General features: G+C 43.8%; 1 long non-coding RNA gene across 2 annotated transcripts in view; it reads left to right on the forward strand.

Moving 5' to 3' along the window:
* LOC137558954 (uncharacterized) overlaps positions 1 to 23382 on the forward strand; it is a 92601-nt gene that overhangs the window by 7546 nt on the left and 61673 nt on the right. The window contains exon 3 of one of the 2 annotated variants that reach the window (XR_011029743.1): positions 1615 to 1749. This is a non-coding gene — a long non-coding RNA (uncharacterized lncRNA). Of the gene's footprint in view, positions 1 to 1614; positions 2113 to 23382 lie in introns of those variants that run through there. The other variant, XR_011029741.1, reaches the window with a different exon arrangement.

A 23382-nucleotide genomic window follows, 5' to 3' on the forward strand; every position in this document is an offset into this window, starting at 1 on the left:
CGTAATTGACAGCACAGAACAGCAACCTTCCTTTCTAGAAAATCACCCAGAATAATTTTCAACCTTGAAATTACACTGCTAGAGGCAGCTCAAATTGTAGGTGGCAGGTATGGAATCAATCCATGCATCCCGTTGAGTCATATTCAAGTGAATCAAGGTGAAGAAGATTCAGTGGTAAACAGAAGAATTAATCAAAGTGGAAGGAGTGCAGGCACTCAAGGATATGCATATGTATGACCAGTGGTTAAAGTTGCAGCTGTCAACAACAGTTGCTCCAGTAAAACCTCATGTGCTCAAGACAAATAATAATTCTAATGCAAAGTCTTCACCATAGCCACAGTTCGGCTGTATATTAGCCAAACTCTGGTGCCCAATTTAATCATTACAAATATGCATTGCAGTCTATGGCACGTGCCTCTGATCTATTCTACTGTGCCCCGTATCGCAGCATTCAAACAGTTAATCTCAGCACTCTGTTCTGCAGTGGAAAGCTCCTTGCTTCAGTGGGCATCTTCTGCCCGCTTCCGAAGAGGTGATAACATTATCTTTTGTGTACATTCCTTTGTCAGATACATTTAGTAAAAATTAGCAAACTGCAGAAACTGAGCTGAGAAGCAGAAAGAGCTGAGAAGTGATCACTAGATTGATTTTAATATATAAATGCAGATGCGCAATAAAATGCAATGGCAGCTTTCAGAACAGATAAACTGTACTTTGGGAATCTGTAATTTGAAGACAGACAATATTATTTGTTAACAAAAGCAAATATGATAACTGTATGGATAATAAAAAGTAGGAAAACATGTTTTTATTAAATGTTATGTCAGAGTTTTATCCCACTTTAAAGAGGAACTCCAGTGAAAATAATGTAATAAAAAAAGTGCTTCATTTTTACAATAATTATGTATAAATGATTCAGTGTTTTCCCATTGTAAAATCTTTTAAATCCCTGAATTACATTCTGACATTTATCACATGGTGACATTTTTACTGCTGGTAAGTAGTGGCTGGATAGTGTACTGGTTAAGGGCTCTGCCTTCGACATGGGAGACCAGGGTTCGAATCCTGGCTAGGTCAAGTACCTATTCAGTAAGGAGTTCAAGGCAAGACTCCCTAACACTGCAGGGTGGCCTCCTGAGCGCGTCCCAGTGGCTGCAGCTCTTGAGCGCTTTGAGTCCGACAGGAGAAAAGCGCTATACAAATGTTCAGATTATTATTATTATTATTATTAAGTGATGTAGCTGCTGTATGCTGTTTTGGCAGTTGGAAATAGCTGTAAACAGCTATTTCCCACAAGGCAACAAGGTTCACAGACAGGAAACTGCCAGAAGTACCACGGTACTCAGAGCTTCTTGTGGGAGGGGTTTCACCACAATATCAGTCATACAGCGCCACCTGATGGTCTGTTTGTGAAAATGTAAAAGGAGGTATCAGCTACTGATTGGAATTAAGTTCAATTCTTGGTCGGAGTTTCTCTTTAAGTTAGGCAAGAGCAGAGTGACAGAGAGAAATAGCTGAATACTATGTTAATGCATGTCACATTTTCAATGCAACATGATGCTCCATGTGTATGTTTCATCCACAAATAACAACCCAGCACTCTCTCCTTATCAGATCTCTATTGCAGTTTACTGGCATCCTCCCACACCATTCTTTGCTTTGGCAATGAATACATGTATCTGGCTCTGGCCATAGAAGTTATTTGCATTTGAAAGAATGAGAGACAAGGTAATGGAGACACAGAAATAGGTAAATAAAGAGAAAGAAGTGACATTTCAGAGCAGTCCCTTATAGCTGTGAATCGTGATGTCATTCTTACATACGTGTAGCTTTATTGTTGTATATGTCAAATAGCCACTATTGTATGATGGAACTCATAGCTCTCAGCAAGTCTGCAACACATCTGGATATGAGTATCACCTCATGCAAGGAATTTTGTTTCCACTTAATCTTGTGTTCCAGGAGGAATTCTTTAACCAGTTGCTGGAAAATATACTGTGTAATACAAATAGGTGTAGTTCTATAGCCTGCATAAAATTCAACAAAAATAATTTGGAGCATCCCGATGATTTACCAAGGTAACGAAATATGAAGATTTGGACTACAGAAGAAAGCCACAGAAGACCATACATACATTATCGGTCAACATGACCTATGCAGTGTCAAGTGAACATTTCAACAAATTCAACCCCCCCCCCCCCCCCACCTTGTCCCTCCCTATTCCACCCTTCAACAGACCCCTTGGTCAGCCATTTTCTCCTTCCACAACCTATTTTCTCCAAAAACCCTCAACTGTTGTCTCCAATTGTTCCTGGTTGGTCAACCACAGTTTCCGCTTCCAAATGCCCTAGTGTGCCTGCCAGCTTTGCCTTCGCATACCAACAGCTGTATTTAATTGGAGGAGCCACAGGGCGTGTAAATCCTGTGTCAACAAGGTGTCCAGGAGAAAAGGCTTCCATCTGGTGAATCATTTTTTGCTGCCTTTTCTTTATTGATACTGACCTCTAGTTTCACTAGCATCATCAAATGTCTCATCTCCTCCTTTAGGTTCTTAGATCAATGGTGGTGTGGGTTATATCCATCAATTGAAGAGGTTTATTCACTATACTAAATTGATCCTTTACACTGAGGTTTGAAAACTTCCAAGAGTAAGCTGAGGAATAAGAACTATAGTGCTTGGAAAGGCAGGAGGTTGCCATGGTTGGGGATTCATGTGTGTTGGTGTACCATGGGCATTTGACTTATTGATCCAATTTATGGTCGTGGTCTAAATTTTAACTGTCACTATATTGGGTAACTTATCCACCTTGCAGCTAGTTTTTACTTTTATCTTCCTTTTGATTGACCAATCACTGGACTTGTGTTTGGATTCACCTAACAGTGTACAATAGTGATTTAGTCCCACAGACTGCATTGTGTTTTATTTGATAATTTTTGATTTGTTGTGTTTATCAACCCGAGTACAAGCAACTGGCAGTTGCCCGCAAACATGCTATCATCTCCAGTTTTGCCACCTTGCTGCCTCTTTGTTTTTCAGAAGATCAATTTTACTGCTTTGGTCAAGAAATTGTTTTTTTTTTATACCCAATGCAGCATCAGTTTGCTTTGATTTTAGCTTTCCCAACCATTCATCTAAGAGTGATTACATTTTTTTTCCAATTGGTAAAACTTTTAAAATGTAAAAACATAAGATGCATGTTGTTTAACAATTGAAAAAAATGGAAAGCGTAGTGTCCCACCTTCCAAGCACTGTTTACCCCTTGTCTCCTAGGCAGTTTGGAATTTTTTAGGGAATTCAGAGCCTTGGACTCCACCTTCTGGGCAATATCAGCCTCAGCCCACATGATCTATTAGATTGGAGGGGTAACCTTTGTGAAGAATGTGGTGGAGCCTCTCCATCACCCTGCCCCGAGTACCCCTGGCCACGGTTATGTAAAAAGGGGCTCATCCCCACTTCTGGTAGAGGAAATGGGTAGTAATGATTGTAATTTACTAACTATGATTACACAAAATGTTGCATAAAATTTTGCAGTAACAACCACACATAATTATGTTTTGGGAATTCAAGTGATTATGCGTAACCCATTCATAAATGTGCGTAATTACATGTAATTTTGAATTATTTCATGTCAACTTTAGTGGTTTATAGCAAAGCCCCCATCAGTGATATTGTCACCAAAATTGTTACATATATTAAAGGGAATAAAAGGAACAAGTAAAAAATAAAAAAAAAAATTCTAATCTTGGCAAAAAATTTAGTGTGCAGAATGTCATTTTACTAAGTTTAAAAAACATTTTTTCTTTGAATGACTGAAATCGATTCTCTCAAAAACTATAAGGTCTTTTCGAAAAATGTAAACTTATTCCCACTACTCCTGTAGCAATGTTGGTGATGATAGCATGTATGGGGGCTTTGCTATTACGATGCAAAATAACGATTATGCAAAATTCATGCTCATCACTAGAGAGGGGGGTAGCAACCTTCACGCATGTGTCAGTAGGCCTTGAGGAGGGAATTATGGTGGTGTCTGAAAGCCCCCTTTAAATTCAAGCAAACTAACAGATGTCCTCCCCCACGGGACACATGGGTATTGAGATACCTTAGTACCCTTTGCCCATTGCCACAAAGAGTAAAAAATATATACATATGCACTAAAACAGTTTAACAGTATTTTATTATTATTTTTATCTACCAATAAATTCTTTAAAATAATGTTCATGCAGATATCCTCTAGACCTTGATTGAAGAGCCCCCTGATGAGCACGCCTGATCCCTGACACACCTTGGATGGTCATCAAAAAATGCCTTCTTCCTCGGAGCACGCTGTGAAACCCGGTGTTGTTTCTGCTCACTTCACAACAAACGACAAAAAAAATTCTGCAGTAATGCACATGCCAGCAGTAAAAATGTCACCATATGTGATACATTTAAAATTGTAAATCAGATTTTATAGTGAGCAAATACTGACTAGATGATTTATAAAGTAATATTGGAAAAAATAATTAATTTTATTCATGAAGTTAAAGTGAACCTCCGGACTAAAAATCTACTCAGCAGCACTGAAAAGGCTTGGTGTTTCTTTAACAGTTTCACAGCATCAGAACTTTGTTTTTCTTACTAAAGCATAATTTTTAGCTGCATTTTTAGCTAAGCTCCACCCATCAAAGAAGAAAAGCCCGGGCTTTTTTCCCCTGATGCTGTGCAGAGCATGATGGGATTTCCTATGATGTTGTTCATGTTGCCTAGCAACTGGGAGAGGTGCTCAGGACACAGGACAGCTGAAACTGTGTCTCATGCTCCCTGTCACCTCCTTTCAACCAAAAAGATGGCCGCCATCATGAAATCAAACATTTGCCAGTTCTTTTAAAACAGGGTGGGTAAGAGATTATATTACCTATCTATTTTAATTAACATAACTAATGTAACTTAATGACAGTATGTTTGTTTAGGCTGGAGTTCCTCTTTAAGTAAAGATCCAGATATCCGGATAAAGATAGGAATGATCTCACCTTGTCTTTCTTAACTCATGATTTATCTCCCTTTATCTTAACTCATGATTTATCTATCCTTTTCTTTTTTAAATTATGGTAATCTCTCCTTATTTGTTTAAGCAGACCTGAACTCATATTTTCCTCTCTGGTCTAAAACATACACAACAGCACAATAACCTTTAGGCTCCCTGCACAATGAAAATCCGTTTTGCGATTCCGATTCCGATTTGCAATTCCGATTTTCCCTGCATGCAATCAACAGAAAAACGGAGGGAAAAAACGCAGCATGCAGTAACGATTCAAAATCGGAATTGCATGCAGTGTGCAGGGAGCTTCAAAGTGGATCCGAGATAAACTTTTACTCATTGCATAATTGTGTTCCTTTCCTATTGTTTATAGGGCATTCCTCAAGCCAAATACTTTTTTTGTTTTTGGTTTTAATACTCTAATTCCCTATAAACTAAACAAGCCTCGCCCACAGCTTCTCCAAAACGGCAAGGCACTCAGACCCATGTAGCAAGGGCTTATGGTAGCTCACTCTGGGCAGGAGGAGGACGTTACTAGCCAGAGATTTCAGAGGCAGAGGGGAGGAGGGAGGAGGAAAGGAGAGTGAAGTTTTCACAGGCTGAGGGCTGGAGATGCAGAGCAGTTTGCCTGTGTGTAATGTGACAAACAGAACATGGCTGCTCTCATTGTATAACAGGAATAAATAATCATAAACTGTTGAAGCAGTTTGCAGCTAGATTTGCTATGTAAACTATCTAAACTTTAGATAATATATATAGACAAGTTACTTGTTATAGTTAGTTTTTTCATCTTGGATTCCGCTTTAATGAAGAAAAAATATTTGTTACAGCCGATACAAATCCTAAAATAAATCTGCACTGTCCCTACTTCCTGCTTTCATGGAAGCAGACATATTGTTAACATCCAGTGCTTTCAAATGAGCTTATCTGCCATCTCTGCCATGGCAATCATGTCACACAGGGGGGAGATCAGATTACAACTTGTAATTAGACACACATGAGGGGAAATTAGGCAGGCTAAACTCTCTAAATGCATACAGGGTGAATTTCTGTATGTTTTCCCTTTGTCCTGTGCAACAGTTCAGGTCCACTTTAATCTCGCAAATTACCACATATCTGTTTTATCTCAAGAAGTATCTCTCTGTATAGTCAAGGTAAAAATAAATAAAATGAGATGATCCACAATACAGTTTTGTGATAGCCATTCTGTGTCTGTATGAGGATGGGGTTCCTTGTAGTTCACAGAAAGTAGGTAGTTAGCATTGCAAAACCTCATCTTTGGTAACTGGAAATAAAAAGGTGGGAGGCTTTAAGCCTGTTTTGAGCAAAACAGGAAAAAAAGCGGCAGCAGACCTTGCAGAAAAAAGGGTGCCACCATAGGTGCCTATTACAAAGGCCGCAATTTGCAGCTAAGAAGGGGAATTTGGGCGCATGGAGGTTCCCAATAAAATCGGAGGGCCGAGGCTTGCCTATGTGCAAATTGCAGCATTACATATCGGGCACAGAGAGACCCCCATGTAATACCACAAATTGCATATGTGCAAGCCTTGCCAACCGCAATTTTATTGGGCACCTACTTGAACCAAAATTTCCCTTCTTTGCCGCAAATCGTGACTTTGCTGCAGGGGTTTAGGTTAGGGTTGGGGGGGGGGGGGGTTAAGGGCTAGGCATCGGCAGAGGGAGGTCTTAGGGTTTAGGCATCGGTAGAGGGAGGGTTCTGTGTGAGAATAGAGTTAGGTTAAGACAATATAATATCCGTAAAGATTACCAATATTTTACTATTAGAATTAAGTAGTAGAATATTGGTACTTTTACCCATGTTCTGCTAGCAACAATCTTCCACACCCTTTCTCCCGGGCGTCTTTTTTTTACATGAATGTATTTTGATGCACACCTGCAGCAAGCTCAGCCACATGAATTACTTTTCAATTTAAAAAGTTAATTCCATATATTAATTAGTATAAATACTTTTAGCATTGGCCGAGTTCAGTTTTTGGGCTTAAGTGGGTCTTTAAAAAAAAGGTCTGAGTCCTTTCCAGGAATTAAAAAAAATGTCTTCTTGAAGGCATCTGGTAAAAAAAAAAAAAGAACACTAACCGACAAACAACATTAAATGTACAACAAATTTACAGAGTGCCAAGAAAATGGCACTTGGTACTTGATGTTCTTTTTCGTTTCCGTTCAAATATCCACGTGAACTTAGTCTAATGGTAGAAACAAGAAAATGAATTTGGCCATAAAATACAAAACACAATGAAGTCAGGACTGAGGTCTATAAACTAAGCATCTGACATGCAGATTTTGGTGGAAAGTATATGCCAAAGCCTTAAAGGGGCACTATGGCGAAAAAAACAAAAAAGAAGTACATTTTTTCCAGAGTAAAATGAGCCATAAATTACTTTTCTCCTATGTTGCTGTCACTAACAGTAGATAGTAGAAATCTGACAGAAGCGACAGAAGGTTTTGGACTAGTCCATCTCTTCATAGGGGTGTAACGATCGGTGAAGCACAGAGAGGGTCTGATTACCGGTGATCTGCAGTATCACTGGGAATACAGATGTATACCAGATTATAAGTGATCTGCAGTATCACCGATAATCCGATATACTAGCTAACCTCTGTTCACCTGAGTAGAGTGTAGTGTTTGGTGTAACAGTAACACTTAGAGGACTAGGCCTCAGTACAGCAAGGAGTACTGCACAGATTCCTTCCGCAGACCTGAGCTCTTCAAGATGGGAGGAGTCAGACTGACAATAGGAAGGATGGTCTGAAAGTGACACTCAGGAGGAAGTGTCCCTGACAGGACGGGGAACCGCCTCCAATAGTAAGGTCGGTTCTCGAGGTCGGACAAGCCATGTCGTACACACACGGACAGACAAAGTACAAGATCAGGAGGCAAAGGCAGAGTCAAAGTACAGGCGAGGTTCGGCAACAGGGTATCAGATATATCGAGGTACAAAATCAGGAGGCAGAAGCGGAGTCTAGGAACGAGCCGTGGTTCGGCAACAGAGTATCAGAAATATCGGGGTGCAAGATCAGAGTTCAGGAGGATAGTCAAGGCAGGCAAAGGTCATAACAGATAATCACAATCAAACTAGTACTTTAGCTATCAACAGAATCTAGCTAAGTGTAGAATTACAGCTCCAGCTGGTCCCGGGCCGGCACACTTACGGATCTGACTACGGATCTGGGTGCTCCCACGTATGTGATCGCACGCCAGACAAAGAGCAAGTGAACAGCCAGTGGTATATATACACAAGGACCTTTCCAGGACCTTCCTAATTGCTGGACCAATGAGAGTGGTGGAAAATGTCAGCTGACCCGCCTGGTCAGCTGACTCCCTTCTGGCTGTTATTTTTAAGCTCAGCCTCTGTGCGCGCGTGCGTGTCACTCTGAATCTAGGTGGACTATCAGTCCCAGCCACACTAGTACTGTCTTGCAATGTATCCAGTTCCAATGCGGATTCCGCCGCTCCCAATGCGGATTCCGCCGTTCCTAATGCGGATTCCTCCGTTCCCAATGCGGATTCCGCCGCCCTGCCTATGCGGCATGCGGCGGTTTTTCCGTGTTGTGACGCCATGCTGGACGCGGAAACAGTCGCCTCACGTTGAGGGACGGCGGCTTTTCCGCGCTTCCTCACAAGGGGATCCTCAGCAAGGCTTTTATTCTTTATAAAGATATTCCCTAAAAAGGATTTAAACCATGATGCTGGCTAGCCTCCCTGCTCGCTACACAGTTTTTTGGCAGTTGGACAGAGCAACTGCCATTCACTAAGTGCTTTTGAAAATAAATAAATCCCTGGGAATCTCCCCATGAAGAGATAGACTAGTCCAAAACCTGTAGATTTCTACTACCCGCTATTGTAAGTGACAGCAACATAGGAGAAAAGTAATTTATGGCTAATTTTACTCTGGAAAAAACGTACTTCTTATTTATTCATGTTTGCACATATTTTAAATTGTATTCATTTTTTTTCGCCATAGTGCCCTTTAAACAAAAAATATATGTGCAAAGTTGGAAATGCCTTATTTCATTTTAAAATATTACATATTTTGCCTAGGCATGTTATGGAATGATTAATTCCCATTAAAGCAAAGTGCAAAATGGGTGAGGTTATGATAAGGAACAACAATGAGGTTCTTTTTAGGTAAATTAAAGTGGACATGAACTCACAGGACAGAAGGAAAACATCAAGAAATACACCCTGTATGTATTTAGAGAGTTTAGCCTGTCTAATTCCCCCTCATTTGTGTCTAATCACAAGTTGTAATTTGATCTCTACCCTGTGTCACCTGACTGCCATGGCCAGATAAGGCAGATTTGAAAGCATAGGATGTCAGCAATATGTCTGCTTCCATGAAAGCAGGAAGTCGAAACAGTGCAGATTTATTTCAGGATTTGTATCACCTGAAATCAACAAAGATTTTTTTTAAAGGTTATTATACTGTTGCTTATTTTTTAGAGCAGAGAGGAAGTTCTGAGTTCAGGTCCGCTTTAACATGAACACAGTGCTCTGAACAGATGTATCAAGTAGAAAGATTTTTAAATGATAAAGTGCGTGGTCTAGTCTTAATTAGATAAAACTCAAGAAGGTTTCTGGCTACGTTTATGGTTTATGCGGAGCAGCATTTTTTCATACACATTTATTCATTTTTACATGCCACAATCAGTTTTGAAGCCTGTCAGTTCCAATTCTACACATTTTGATTGACCGATTTGCCACAGTCCAGACTGAGCATTTTTGTTCCTTTATTAATTGTGAGCTATTTGATTTTTGCATAGATTAGATCCCTTGATGCAGCTGCACGCAGATATTACTAAGATCATAAGAAATCCAAGACCAGGAATTCAACAGCATAATTGGTAACAAGACAATAAATATAACTAATGCTTCACCCTTGCTTACTACATACGTTGTCTGGTTCGCCTTTGAGTATTATGTAGAAAAATGCCTAGGCAAAGTATAAAATATGAAACATTTTGTACTTTGTCTGCAATGATTTCTATAGACTGCTTGGATGATGTAACATACTGGCCCTGATTCAATTCACTTTTTTCCCAGATCATTTCTCATCTTCCATTTAAAATATTTTTTCAGCATTCTGCAACTGAAAAAGTACCAAAACAGTAGGTCAAAAAGTACTGTCCAAAATTATTCTTAGTATTTTCTTGCTTGTTAAAAGGCAATTTATTGATTAAAGTGTACCTGAGACAAAAAAAAAAGTATCTATACATAAGACTTCCTCCAGCCCCTTACAGGCCATTGGCTCATTCACCAGCTTCACGGGCCGCCTTGATCCTCCACTGTCCATCCTGTCATTCGCCACCAGTTGGTGTGTAGAGCGCATTTGCGCCCTGGCCGCACGATCTCCCCCATTAAGCTCCCATCACCGGGAGCATTCTGCGCCTTTTCAGTAGCACTGCGCATGTGCATAATACTCATGGTAACGGGAGAGTGATAGGGCATGCGTTCGTGGCCAGCCCATGCATGTGCACTATGCGGTGACAGGCGGCAACTGATAGATATACCTGGACAGCCAGAGGTGTATGGAGGCCGCCTGGGACGATGGTGAGGGAGCCAACGGCCTGAAGGGGGCTGGAGGAAGCCCCAGGTATGTACGGATACTTTTCTTTTTTCGTCTCTGGTTGTGTGAAAATATATCACTTACAAGAAAAAGTGAATTGAATAAGGACCTTGTGTGTGTGTGTAATAGATAGATAGATAGATAGATAGATAGATAGATAGATAGATAGATAGATAGATAGATAGATTTTTTTTATTTGAGATAGAGAATGTCGATGTTACCAGGACCGTAGTAACAATACAGTTAAAAATAAAATATGAATGCCATAAGCTACAGAGAGATGTAAGAACAGAGCGAAAGCTGAGTGATTATAGGAAGAGAAATATGTCTATTTTCAATTTCCTGCCTGAAAATGAAACCTGACAATAAGAAAGTGGCACACAGCATGTATCTGACAACAATTAAACATAAACCATAAAAGAAAATGTTCATCACTTGCGCTGATCTTGTCCCTCTGGGCTGGATTAGAGGGGGATTTAAACAGATCTGTCCATTTCCACTGTACCATTTCCCCTTTCTGTCTACGAGAGTCAGCACAAGAGAATGTCCAGGTCTTCTGCTGCTCTTGAACAATGAGGTGCTCCAACAACACGATGACTTCCATTCAGAAAGGTAATGTTTCTTATTTGGTCTGGGTCTCTGCTGAATGTCTAAGAGAGCAACAGAAAATAGATTTCTTTTAAAACACTGTTTGAATGTTTCATTCGGGTTACATTTATAAGCCATCGATGTTTATAAAGGAGAATTAGAGGATGCACTAATTAAAATACAGTCCCCATTATACAAAACTCAAGCAACCAGAAATCTCAACTAACTGGCATGCTTGAGGGAAATAACGGGGACAGTGCTTTGCGGGGTTTGCAAAGTAGAAAATACTTATCGAGCCTCCAGGCGCCGTCTTCTACCCTTCCTGCACCTACCTTTGGTTTCCGTCATCCATGCACGGCTCCCGGTGTGTCACCTGACCTGATTCAGGTCAGATGACATGCCGGTATCCGTACACAGAGGACATCAGAAAGCAGCTAGCAGCTACAGGAAAGGTAGAAGGTGGCGCCTGGAGGTTCGGTAAGTATTTCAGTTGCGGGGGGGGGGGGGGGGGGGTCTTTTAGGGGTCTTGCTGTATCTCCTTAGTTGTATCAGCTATTACAATTAATCTTTGAGTACTGTATTTCTGTATCGAGGACATCCATCCCTTGGGATCAGAACTCAATCCCTCGCCAACAGTCTGTGGCTGAGTTCTTTATAGATGCATAGCTAACCTGTAATCTATAGTCTATATCCCAGGTTCTCATCGTGTGGAACGCGTATCCCAGAGGGAACCAGAGATGAAGCACCCTCATATGTATTTTACCATATATATCAGTGGGAACATTAGAGAAAACACCTACCCTGCTCTCTGTTACATTATTTACTGTTCAACTTGCTTCTTATCAGCCATGATAAAATCCCCCGACTGAGCATTCAGATTGGCTTTGCACAGGAATATTTATAGCTGAGTCTGTGTTCTCTGGTGTCTTTTCAAGCCCAAGCCTGCCCCCTTGTAGCTGTGCTCAGGAATCATTATAGCTGAGTCATTATAGCAAAGCCAGACTGAATGCTCAGTCGGGGATTTTATCAGGGCTGATAAGAAGCAATCTGAACAGTAAATAATGAAACAGAGAGCAGGGTAGGTGTTTTCTCTAATGTTCCCACTGATATATATGGTAAAATACATGAGGATGCTTCGTCTCTGGTTCACTTTAAACACCACCAAATTAGTATTTTAGCTAATTAAAAGTCGTAGTAAATGCTTGAAAATGATTTAGAAACAATTATCATGTACTACGATTAAATATATTTTTGTCAAGGGGTACTTGTGATAATATTTACTATGCTACGAGGAACTTGGTGTGTACAGGGTTTTAAAAGGGGTACATACCAATAAAATGTTGAGAAACACTGGTCTATATCATGTATAGCGCATGTTACCATAACAACGTGTGTTACCTAGGCAGGCATGTGCAGAGGGGGGTGCTCTGGGTGCCCAGGCACCCCCCTTTTAAAATCTTCAAAAAAGGCCCCTCTCGGCGCGCAAAATAAGCCCCGTCCCAGACCGCGATAAGCCCCGCCCGCAGGATGCTCCGCCCCCGCCTAGGACACTTTGAAGTGAAGAGGCCCAAACAGGAAGCCTAGTGTGGCATACTGACCTCTCCCTCCACCTAGGACCCATACTGACCTCTACCTCCCCCAGCACCCATAGTGACCTCTCCCTCCACCTAGTACCCACAGTGACCACTCCCTCCCCTAGCACCCACAGTGACCTCTCCATCCACCTAGCACCCACAGTGACTTCTCCCTCCCCCTAGGACCCATACTGACCTCTCCCTCTCCAGCGCCTACAGTGATATCTCCCATCACCTAGCACCCACAGTGACCTCTCCCTCCACCTAGCATCCTTAGTGACCTCTCCCTCCCCCAGCACCCACAGTGACCTTTCCCTCCACCTAGCACCCACAGTGACCTCTCTCTCCACCTAGCATCCACAGTGACCTCTCCCTCCCTCAGCACCCACAGTGACCTTTCCCTCCACCTAGCACCCACAGTCACCTCTCCCTCCACCTAGCACCCACAGTGGCCTCTCCCTCCACCTAGCACCCACAGTAACCTTTCCCTCCCCAGCTCTAGCAGTGATCCTGCCTACCCCAGCACCCACACTGACCTATCCCTCCCCCAGCACCCACAATGATCTTGCCCTCCCCCAGTGGCTACCTTCCTGTCCCCTGCAGCACCCACAGGGACCTCCCAACCCCAAAACAGCACCTACAGTGATCTCTCCCATTGACAGCGCCCACAGCGACCTCTCCCAACACCCAGCATCCACTCCCTCCTCCAGTAACTACACTGACTATCCCAGCACCCACAATCACCTCCCCTTCCTCCAGCACCCATACTGATCTCTACCTCCCTTAGCAGCAACTATGCCATTCACAGCAGCACCCATAGTGACCTCCCCTTCCTCCAGCACCCACAATGACCTCTACCTCCCCCAAGACACACAGTGACCTTCCCCAAAGGACCCACAGTGACCTTCCTTTCCTCCAGCACTCATATTGACCTCTACCTTCCACAGCACCCACAGTTACTCCCCCCCAGCACCCACAGTGACCTACCATTCCCCCAGCAACCACACTGAGCTCTACCTCCCCCAACAACCACACTAACCTCTACCTCCCCTAGCAGCAACTATGCCATTTATAGCAGTACCCACAGTGATCTCCCACCCCCTGCACCCACAGCAATCCCACCAATATTCAGCACCCACATTACATTCAACCAGTAACCCCCACTATAGCAAGTACCCAGTACTTGCACCCTGCACCCAATACTCACATCTGGCCTCAATATGGCACTTAGTACTTGCATCAAACAGCCACATGACACTCAGTATCTGCACCCCTTCACCCTATAGCGGACACCCAGTACTCACACCCACACCACATGGCACAGTACTTGCACCCAGTCCCAACATGGCACTCACTACTCACACCTGCACACTACCTTCACATGGCACCCACTATCTGCACTCACATAACTAGTACTAGCACCCAAAGTACCTGCACACAGAACCCATATAACACACAATGCCCACCCATAGCTAGCACCCAGTGCAGGCATGGCACCAAGTATTCGCACCTATGTGATACCCAGTACCTGCACCCAACACCCACATGTTTCATCTGCAGTAGTTCCAATTGCACTAAGCCTACACTTGGTGCCCAGCACAAACACCAAGCACTCACATGGCATCCAGTACATGCACCCAGAACTCACAAGGGACTGAGTACCTGCAATCAACACCTTCATGATAGTTGATACACACCCATACAGCCAGAATCCACATGACACCCTGTGTCAGCACCCAGAACCCACATGGCACCCAACATCTGCCTTTAGCACCCACATGACAACAAATACCCTACTATCCAGCATCCATCACCCATATGTCACCATGTACTCACCCCCAGTACCCACTTGGCACTCAGTATTTGCACCTAAGACCCACATACCCCCATAATCAACACCCACATGGCACAGTACTCGCACGTCACCAAGTTCCAAAGCCATTATATGCACCCAGTACCCGTCCATGGCCAGGACCCAAATAGCACCCAGTACCCATCCTTGGTCTGAACCCATATGGGAGAGTACTCTACCATGGCACACATCCAGACCACACATGACACTCCCTACTCACTCATGTCCAACACTCACATGGATCCCTGTACCAATTAACACTCACATGGCACCCACTATTGTTTATCACCATCTGCTACTCATTCAGCACCCAATACTGCATAGCACCCACTGCAAATAAACACCCAATACAAACTGGACCTTGGTACCCACAGCAGCTTGGAACAGACTGTACTTTGGCATCTCGGCACCCACTGCAACTTAGCACAAAGTGAACCTTTGCATCTTACCACCCACTGTATCTGGGCACCCACTGCACCTTGGCACTTACTGCAGTTTTGCATCTACTGATGCTTAGCAACCACTGCATATTGGTAACCACTTCTTCTTTGCCTGAAAAGAAGCTTGGGTGCTGATCAAGAGGGAAAGGTCCCAGTAATGAAAGGTGAGTCTGTGCCTCCACTGTGGGCTCCACTGTGCCCACTCTAACCCACTAACAGTGGGCACCTATCACTGCTGATTTGAGGGTTGTGGCGCCAAAAGAGTTGGTTGGAAGGAGACACAAAGTCTGCTTGATACTGCTATAAAGGTATAAGTATCTGCAAGTATCTGCACCCATGCCTAAAATTGCACCCAGTACTCACACCTGCACACAGCCTCCACATGGCCCTAACTATCTGCACCAAGCACCCACTTAACCCGTACCCGCACATAAAGTACCAGCACCCAGTACAGGCATGGCGCCAAGTATTCGCACCCATGTCACATCCAGTACCTGCACCCACATGACATCCAGTACATGCACCCAGATCGTACATGGCACTAAGTACTTGCAATCAACACCCGCATGACACTCGATACCCAAACATAGCCAGAACCCACATGACACTTTGTACTCACACCCAGAAGAACCCACATGGCACCCAGCGTCTGCATTCAGCACTAACATGACAACCAATACCCCGCTAGCCAGAAACGAGGAGGGGGGCATGCGGGGGAAGATGTTGCCAGACCCCTTTTTTAAATTTGAGCACCCCCCACTTAAGGACCCTCTGCACGGCCCTGTACCTAGGTAATAAATGGAGTAAGTACTGGTAAAATCTCTGTGAGCTGTCTGCGTACTGCAATTTTACAGGTTATTTGTGATTATGCTGCCAATGTGACTTTGGACTGCTGTTCAAACAAATGTGCAAAGCTATTCTGTATTTTTAGTAAAACAACAGAAGTGAGATGCTGGTGCTTAACACAAGCAGGTTGTGAGAAGATCTGGTTAGCAGTACCTGTGCTCACAGCAAGGGAAGCTTTCCAAAATCAATCATAAGAAGAGTCTATATCAATCGTAGGGAGAATCTTTATCAGGCCTCTGAAGAAGCCATTGTACCACAAAACGGCTGTCAGGCTGTGAAAACTCTCTCTCTCTTCCCCCCTCTGCCGTCTTGATGTTTGTATCCTACATGTGATTTTGAGGATCAATAAAGTCTGCATTTAATGCACCTAGTGCCTGCTTCTACGATTGTTTTTTTTATTATTAACTATAGGTATTCTGGTATTGTTTGGTGGTAGATGGAGCCTCAGTAGATGAGCAGGTTAAAAAAAATCTGGAAAATGTATTTTTCAGTATATTACCTGTTTAAAGGAAATTGGGTAAAATCATTCTAGCTACAGACAATGACTAGAGAGAGAGATAAGTTCCAGTACAGCTATACTCCATATAAGATGGCCACACACGGTATAGGATAGGTCTTCTTGATTGATAAAATGGAGATCTGATCATTTTAAAAGCATCTACTGCTTTTCCGAATATGTGTTGGAGATGCATGATCAGTTTTGAGGGTAGCATGGGTTAGGATCAGGATTAGGATATGTGTTGGAGATGCATGATCAGTTCTGAGGGTAGCATGGGTTAGGATCAGGATTAGGATATGTGTTGTAGATGCATGATCAGTGTTGAGGGTAGCATGGGTTAGGATCAGGATTAGGATATGTGTTGTAGATGCATGATCAGTTCTGAGGGTAGCATGGGTTAGGATCAGGATTAGGATATGTGTTGTAGATGCATGATCAGTTTTGAGGGTAGCATGGGTTAGGATCAGGATTAGGATATGTGTTGGAGATGCATGATCAGTTTTGAGGGTAGCATGGGTTAGGATCAGGATTAGGATATGTGTTGGAGATGCATGATCAGTTTTGAGGATAACATGGGCTAGGATCAAGATTAGGATATGTGTTGTAGATGCATGATCAGCAGGGCCGGGTCGAGGCATAGGCTGGAGAGGCTCCAGCCTCAGGGCGCAGTGTAGGAGGGGGCGCAGAATTCATTCAGCTGTCATTCCTAATTGTGTTTGAAGCAGAAAGAAATAAGAAAAGGGGATACATGGCAGTGACTGCAAGCCAGATAACTAGATATTAAGGTGTTGGGGAGGTTGTGGGCCCTGTGGCACCTCTTAGTCTAATAGCAATCAGTGTGTGACAGCTGGGGTGGCAGGGATGGAGGGGCGCACTTTGGTGTCTCAGCCTTGGGTGCTGGAGGACCTTGTCCCGGCTCTGATGATCAGTTTTGAGGGTAACATGGGTTTGGATCAGGATTAGGACCACAGGTGAATCTTCAGTCATCACTAAGAGGCCTTTCACACTGGTGCGGTTCGGTGGGTCATTTTACCGTACCTCATCGCTATGTCAGTGAAAGCCTATGGTTGCTTTCACACAGCATGTGGTGTGGTGTGACGTAAGTCACTGATCTACAGTAAGCGCATACTTATGTTGCTGCGTGACCTCTTCGATGACCTGCGGTGATGCGCGGCGGACCGGAAGTCATGTAAGTCTAAATTGACGCAGGTTTTTTTTTTAAATGATGGCGATGCGGTGCGCATGCGTGGAAGCCAGTGGCGTAGCTAAGAAGCTGTGGGCCCCAGTGCAAGTTTTGCATTGGGGCCCCCCAAGCTCTCTATGCTTAACAATGTGTACGCCACACCAAAACCAATCAAGGACAACCACAGTATCAGAGGTGCAAGAAGCGATGGGAAACTGTGTGTTAATGATCACTGCTATTCTAATAATCTATAGAAGTGAATATTATCAGCATAGGACCAATAAAGAGCTAATACTGTGGTTGAGGGTGGGCCCCTTGGGCCCCTCTGGCCCAAGGGCCCCGATGCAGTCATAACCTCTGCAACCCCTATTGCTATGCCCCTGTTGGAAGCGTATTTTTACAACACGCTTCCGTGCACTTCTGCATTTCCAAAACAGAAAGTGACCACAAGCAAGCGTCATTTGCTGTTTGACTGTCAGATGGAAGGGGATTACCGCGTTCTAGCGTGGTAATCCCCGAAAGGCCTGTGGGCCGCACCGAGGACACCAATCGTCAGTCTGAAACCGGCCTAATAATTTCCTTATTCACATATCGAAAGCAGAGCTAGATTTCTGGAGAAGCCACACAGGCCAGTGTGTAGGGCGGCTGCAGTCTGAGAGGGTGGCTGAATGTGGAACACAGGTTGGTGCATATGGAAAAGGAGGCTACAAATGGAAAAGGAGGCTACAAATGGAAAAGGAGGCTACAAATGGAAAAGGAGGCTACAAATGGAAAAGGAGGCTACAAATGAAAAAGGATGGCTGCAAACGGGGAGCAATGTATGGAAGAATGAAGTTGCTGGCTAAGGGAGATCTACATGAAAGACAGAGGCTGCTGTACATGGAGGAGGTGCTGCACATAGAAAGGGAGAGCTTCTTCTGGAATAGAAGTCACAAGAAAGTTCACCTAAGGGAAAATAAATCTGACCTTACTAGAAAGCAGTGGAACTAACACAAGTTCTAAGCATGACATTCATTGGAAAGTGAGCAGCTAGTTTAAAACTGCAATTGGCTTGTCTCAGTCTGGCGTCAGACCAGAAAATATTTGTGCGCAATAAGAGAAGAAGGAGGTAGAGTTACACTTCATGGCAACTGACATTTTTTTCTGTTATTTTACTTTTCAATGTGGGGGAAAAAGTTATCAAATATTTTATGAAGAGGCATTTTGAATCCTTTTCAGTGCAATTGAATCCAGATGTTCAAAGGTGTCAAACAGTGATAATAAGAAGTCACTGTCTGTGGGATCACTGTTTGTACTCCCTAAAGTGCTGATTAAAGGATACCAGAGATGAAGCGTATTGTAAAAACGGGGGGAGCAGACATGTATATGAAGCAGTCCTCATGCCCACTGCTCCCCCTGATCTTCTCTGTCTCCCTCCTATCTCTTGTAAATGCTCCCCACAGCTGCTTCCTGGTCGGCCGGGTCGGTCATTAGTGTGCAGGTGCGGGCCTGGCTGTTTGCATCCTTGATCACATGCCCATGGTCTGGAGTAATCTATGCATGAAGACAACGTAGTGGGACCTCATGCACATGCGCAGATCACCCAGCTGTGGGCACGTGATCAAGGACGTGCGCAGCCAGGCCAGTGCCTGTGCACTAATGCATGACATCACAGACCAGGAATTAGCTGCAAGGGGCATTTGTGAGAGATAGGAGGAAGACAGAAGACAACGGGGGTAGCGGTAGGCATGAGGACTGCTTCATACACATGCCTGGCTGCCCCCCCCCCCTTTTTTTCAATTAGTTTCAGTTTTGGTATCCTTTAAGGTTATACTTTATGCAAGTAAGGTTACTGAGAGTCAACTTACCTTAATTTTCCCCAAATACTTTCATGAGCATACAGAGCCACACTGAGAATTAGAGGTGAGTCCCACTGACAGATTTACACACATTTCTGTTCAAATTTGTCAGTTTTAGCTTAAAAATGATTTTTTTCAAGTGATCTACAGATGAAGCTTGAAAAATTTTGAATTTTGTGCAGAAGTTTATATATTTTAGTAATTTCACTTAAAAGGTGAAACTTATGTACAAAATAGAGTAATTACATGCAAAGCGAGATATTTCAAGCCATATTTGTTATAATTTTGCTGATTATTATTTTTGTGAAAAGGTTCAGTGTTCTAGGCTCAAAGTGTCAGACTCTAAGCAGCTAATTAATCCAAAACACCTGCAAAGGGCTCCTATGTCCAACTACATTTCCGATCTTACTCAGAGGTAAACACCTAGCCACTCACTCCGCTCTTCCAATGAACTTCGCCTGAACGCCTCCTGCATCACCCAGTCCCATGCAGCCTCCAGGACTTCTCAAGAGCTGCTCCAACACTATGGAACTCCCTACCTCCACCCATTAGGGCAGCCCCCTCCTTCAACATCTTCAAGAAAGCCCTCAAAACTCACCTTTTCACTCTGGCCTACTACCCCTCACAAGGGCTCTCAACCCACAGCTGAACTCTGGTCCCCTACCTTTCGTGTCCCTACCTCTCCCTCTAGATTGTAAGCCTTTGGGCAGGGTCCTCCTCCTTTTGTGTCCTACCTGATCCTGCACCTGATCCTATCTGATCATGTGTCCTACCTGATCATGATCATGCTATGCATTTTAATTAACCTAACTTGCCTAATCTCCATGCTCCCCTCCAGTGACTAAGCATTACCTTGTACTCATACTGTGCTGCATGAGCTGGTCTTTCTTGTATTCATGTATTGTCATTTTGCTGTATGTCACCCCTAAATATTGTCTGTAACCTAAACTAATGTCCAGCACTGCGTAATATGTTGGCACTTTATAAATACAATAAATAATAATACGCTACGGCACATAATGGGCACCAATGGGAAGTCAAGTGTTCATGGTACTTTGCGCGGGAGGCGTTGGGGATCTTAAAAATCTGATCTGATTATCGCCGGGCACCGTGGTAATGCATGAACCGCTAATGGGTTAACTGCCGGTGGTCCCCCTGTATTATTAATGGAATAAAAAATTACATCAAGCTCCCTATGCAAGGCAACTTTCCTGGAGTTTACTGCATCAGGCCCAAGGACTATTGTGATAACACAGAGACTCCATTTTGAGTTGTATAGCAACCACAGTGTTTGTCATGAGGGGCGTGGCCAATTGCAATCCTTGCTTAATGCTTAAGTGTCCTAGTGGCTAAAAGTTTTTTTTCATGACTTTCATCCACTAGATGTAAGGCTTGGTGGTGTATTCTCCACAGTCAGCATGCAACGCATGAGCTGACGTGGAGGAGGTACACACACTAGCACAAGGAAACAGGCTATCCCTAGTATAGTGGAGGGGAGGACTGACTCCAACAGGAGATTGTGGCGCACAGAGCCGGTGCAGATCTGACAGCCACAAACAATGCTTTCGCTATAACGTCTCAGCGCAAAGTAGCGCTGAGCGCACAAACCAGAACTGAGGAGATCAGGACAGGTAAACGGAATGAACGCTTGCTAAACTAGTCACTACTTAGTGAAAGCAAGCGTCCACAATAACACAGACTGGAATGAGGCAGCCAATGCGTTGCGGCGATGGCGTGCCTCACAAAGACAGGACAGGATAGTCAGGAAATAGCAGGATCAAGATAGATGAACGTAACACAGACAAATATACAATAAGTATGTTTTCCTAGCGTATTACAATTACAGCTATCAATGAAACTATTTGTAACGTCTGACTAACATATGTATATATCGGCAATGAACCGATATATGACATAAGCAGGAACGCTGACTAGGACTGGAGTAATACAGGGAACAGGACTCAGAAGGATTCGCTATCTCTTCGCAGAGATGAACGCAATCCACAAATGGTAACAGAACAGGATTCAGAAGGATTCGTTATCTCTTCGCAGAGATGAACGCAATCCACAAACAGTAACAGAACAGGATTCAGAAGGATTCGTTATCTCCTCGCAGAGATAAACGCAATCCACGAACAGGACCAGGAGCAGGATAACTACCTCAGCACGGGTGGTCACGGTACGCGCAACCTACCAAAACGTGCTGGAAAGCTGACTAACTGCACACAGGATATAAACAGTTCGTGTACGTATACATCAGCGACACTGATGTATCAACGTAACACAAATACAAGGAAAATAATAAACGTGCTGGTATGCATATATATTGGCAATGAACCAATATATGATGCAAAGACCAGCAAAGTATCTTTAGAACAAGAAACACGATCGAGGGCTGAAGCGACAGCAAGACAGGCTTAAACTGAAGCTATGAAAACCCAAGGAAACCCTGCAGGAAGCAAATCTTTATACTGAGGTCATCCAATGGGAGCAGACATGCAGATTCCCACACAGGTGAATGATAATCAGTCACAAGCTGACAGCAGGGAAAGGCAGACAAAGCTATGCAGCTTGCATGTAAAGAGATGAGAACTACCTGAGCTGCAGCACTACTACTTCCAGCAATGCCTGCTGCAGCAGCGATCATTACACTAGAGCCTAGGTTCTCAACATGTGGTACACGTACCCCAGGGGGTACTTCTGATGGTTCCAGGAGGTGCTCAGGCTTGACATACTTGACCAAGAATAACACATTTAGAGTTTTAGAAAATGATAAATCTTATTAAAAAAAAACAAATTAATGTTTAGCAAAGCAATAGTAATTCTTGGAAATTGTTTAGAACCAATTATGATGTACTACGATTAAATAGATACTTACTCAAAGGGTACTTGTGATAATATTTACTATGCTAGGGGGTACTTGGCGAGCACAGGGTTTTAAAAGGGATACATACCAATAAAATGTTGAGAAACACTGCACTAGAGCATACATATCAAACTCTGGCCGGTGGGCCAAATCTTGCCCACAGAGCCATCAGTAAAGTGGTTTCTCCATTTAGCATTATGTTTGGCCCACTCTAGACCACCAGATAAGTTATATTGGAGGTGAAGCCTAGATCACTAGGGAAGCCACATGGGGAGGGAGGGAGAAAATACTACACACCAGGGAACTGTATGGGGTGTGGGACCACTAGACACCAGGAAACAGTATAGGGGAGGGAGGGTGGACCACTAGACACCAGGGAACTGTATAGCGAAGGGAGGGGAGCACTCAACATCAGGGAACTGTATAGGGGAGGGCAACTAAACACCATGGAACTGTAAAGGGGAAGGAGGGAAGGCTAATAGGCCCTAGGGAACTGTATGGGGGAGGGATTAGACACCAGAGAACTGTAGAGGGGAAGGAGGAGGGTCACTAGACACCAGGAAACAGTATAGGGGAGGGAGGGTGGACCGCTAGACACCAGGAAACTGTGTAGGAAAGGGAGGGGGCACTCAACATCAGGGAAGGGAACTGTATAGGGAAGGGAGAGGGCACTCAACATCAGGGAACTGTATAGGGAAGGGATGGGAGCACTCAACATCAGAGAACTGTATAGGGGGGGAGGGGGGAGGGCAACTAAACACCATGGAACTGTAAAGGAAAAGGAGGGAGGGCTAATAGATCCTAGGGAACTGTATGGGGGAGGGATTAGACACCAGAGAACTGTAGAGGGGAAGGAGGAGGGTCCCTAGACACCATAAAACTGTATAGGGAAGGGAGGGGGCACTACACACCATGGAACTGTATAGGGGAGGGAGGGGGACCACTAGACACCAGGAAACTGTATAGGGGAGGTAAGGGGCATTAGTCACCAGGGAACTTTATAAGTGACGGAATTGGCCACTAGGCATTACGTTTGGCTTGTGACTTGGTCCCAGAGTTCAGTTGTGGCCCACTATGTATTTATGTTTGAAAC

Source organism: Hyperolius riggenbachi, chromosome 1, assembly GCF_040937935.1.
Source record: "Hyperolius riggenbachi isolate aHypRig1 chromosome 1, aHypRig1.pri, whole genome shotgun sequence".
Classification (NCBI taxonomy): Eukaryota; Metazoa; Chordata; class Amphibia; order Anura; family Hyperoliidae; genus Hyperolius; species Hyperolius riggenbachi.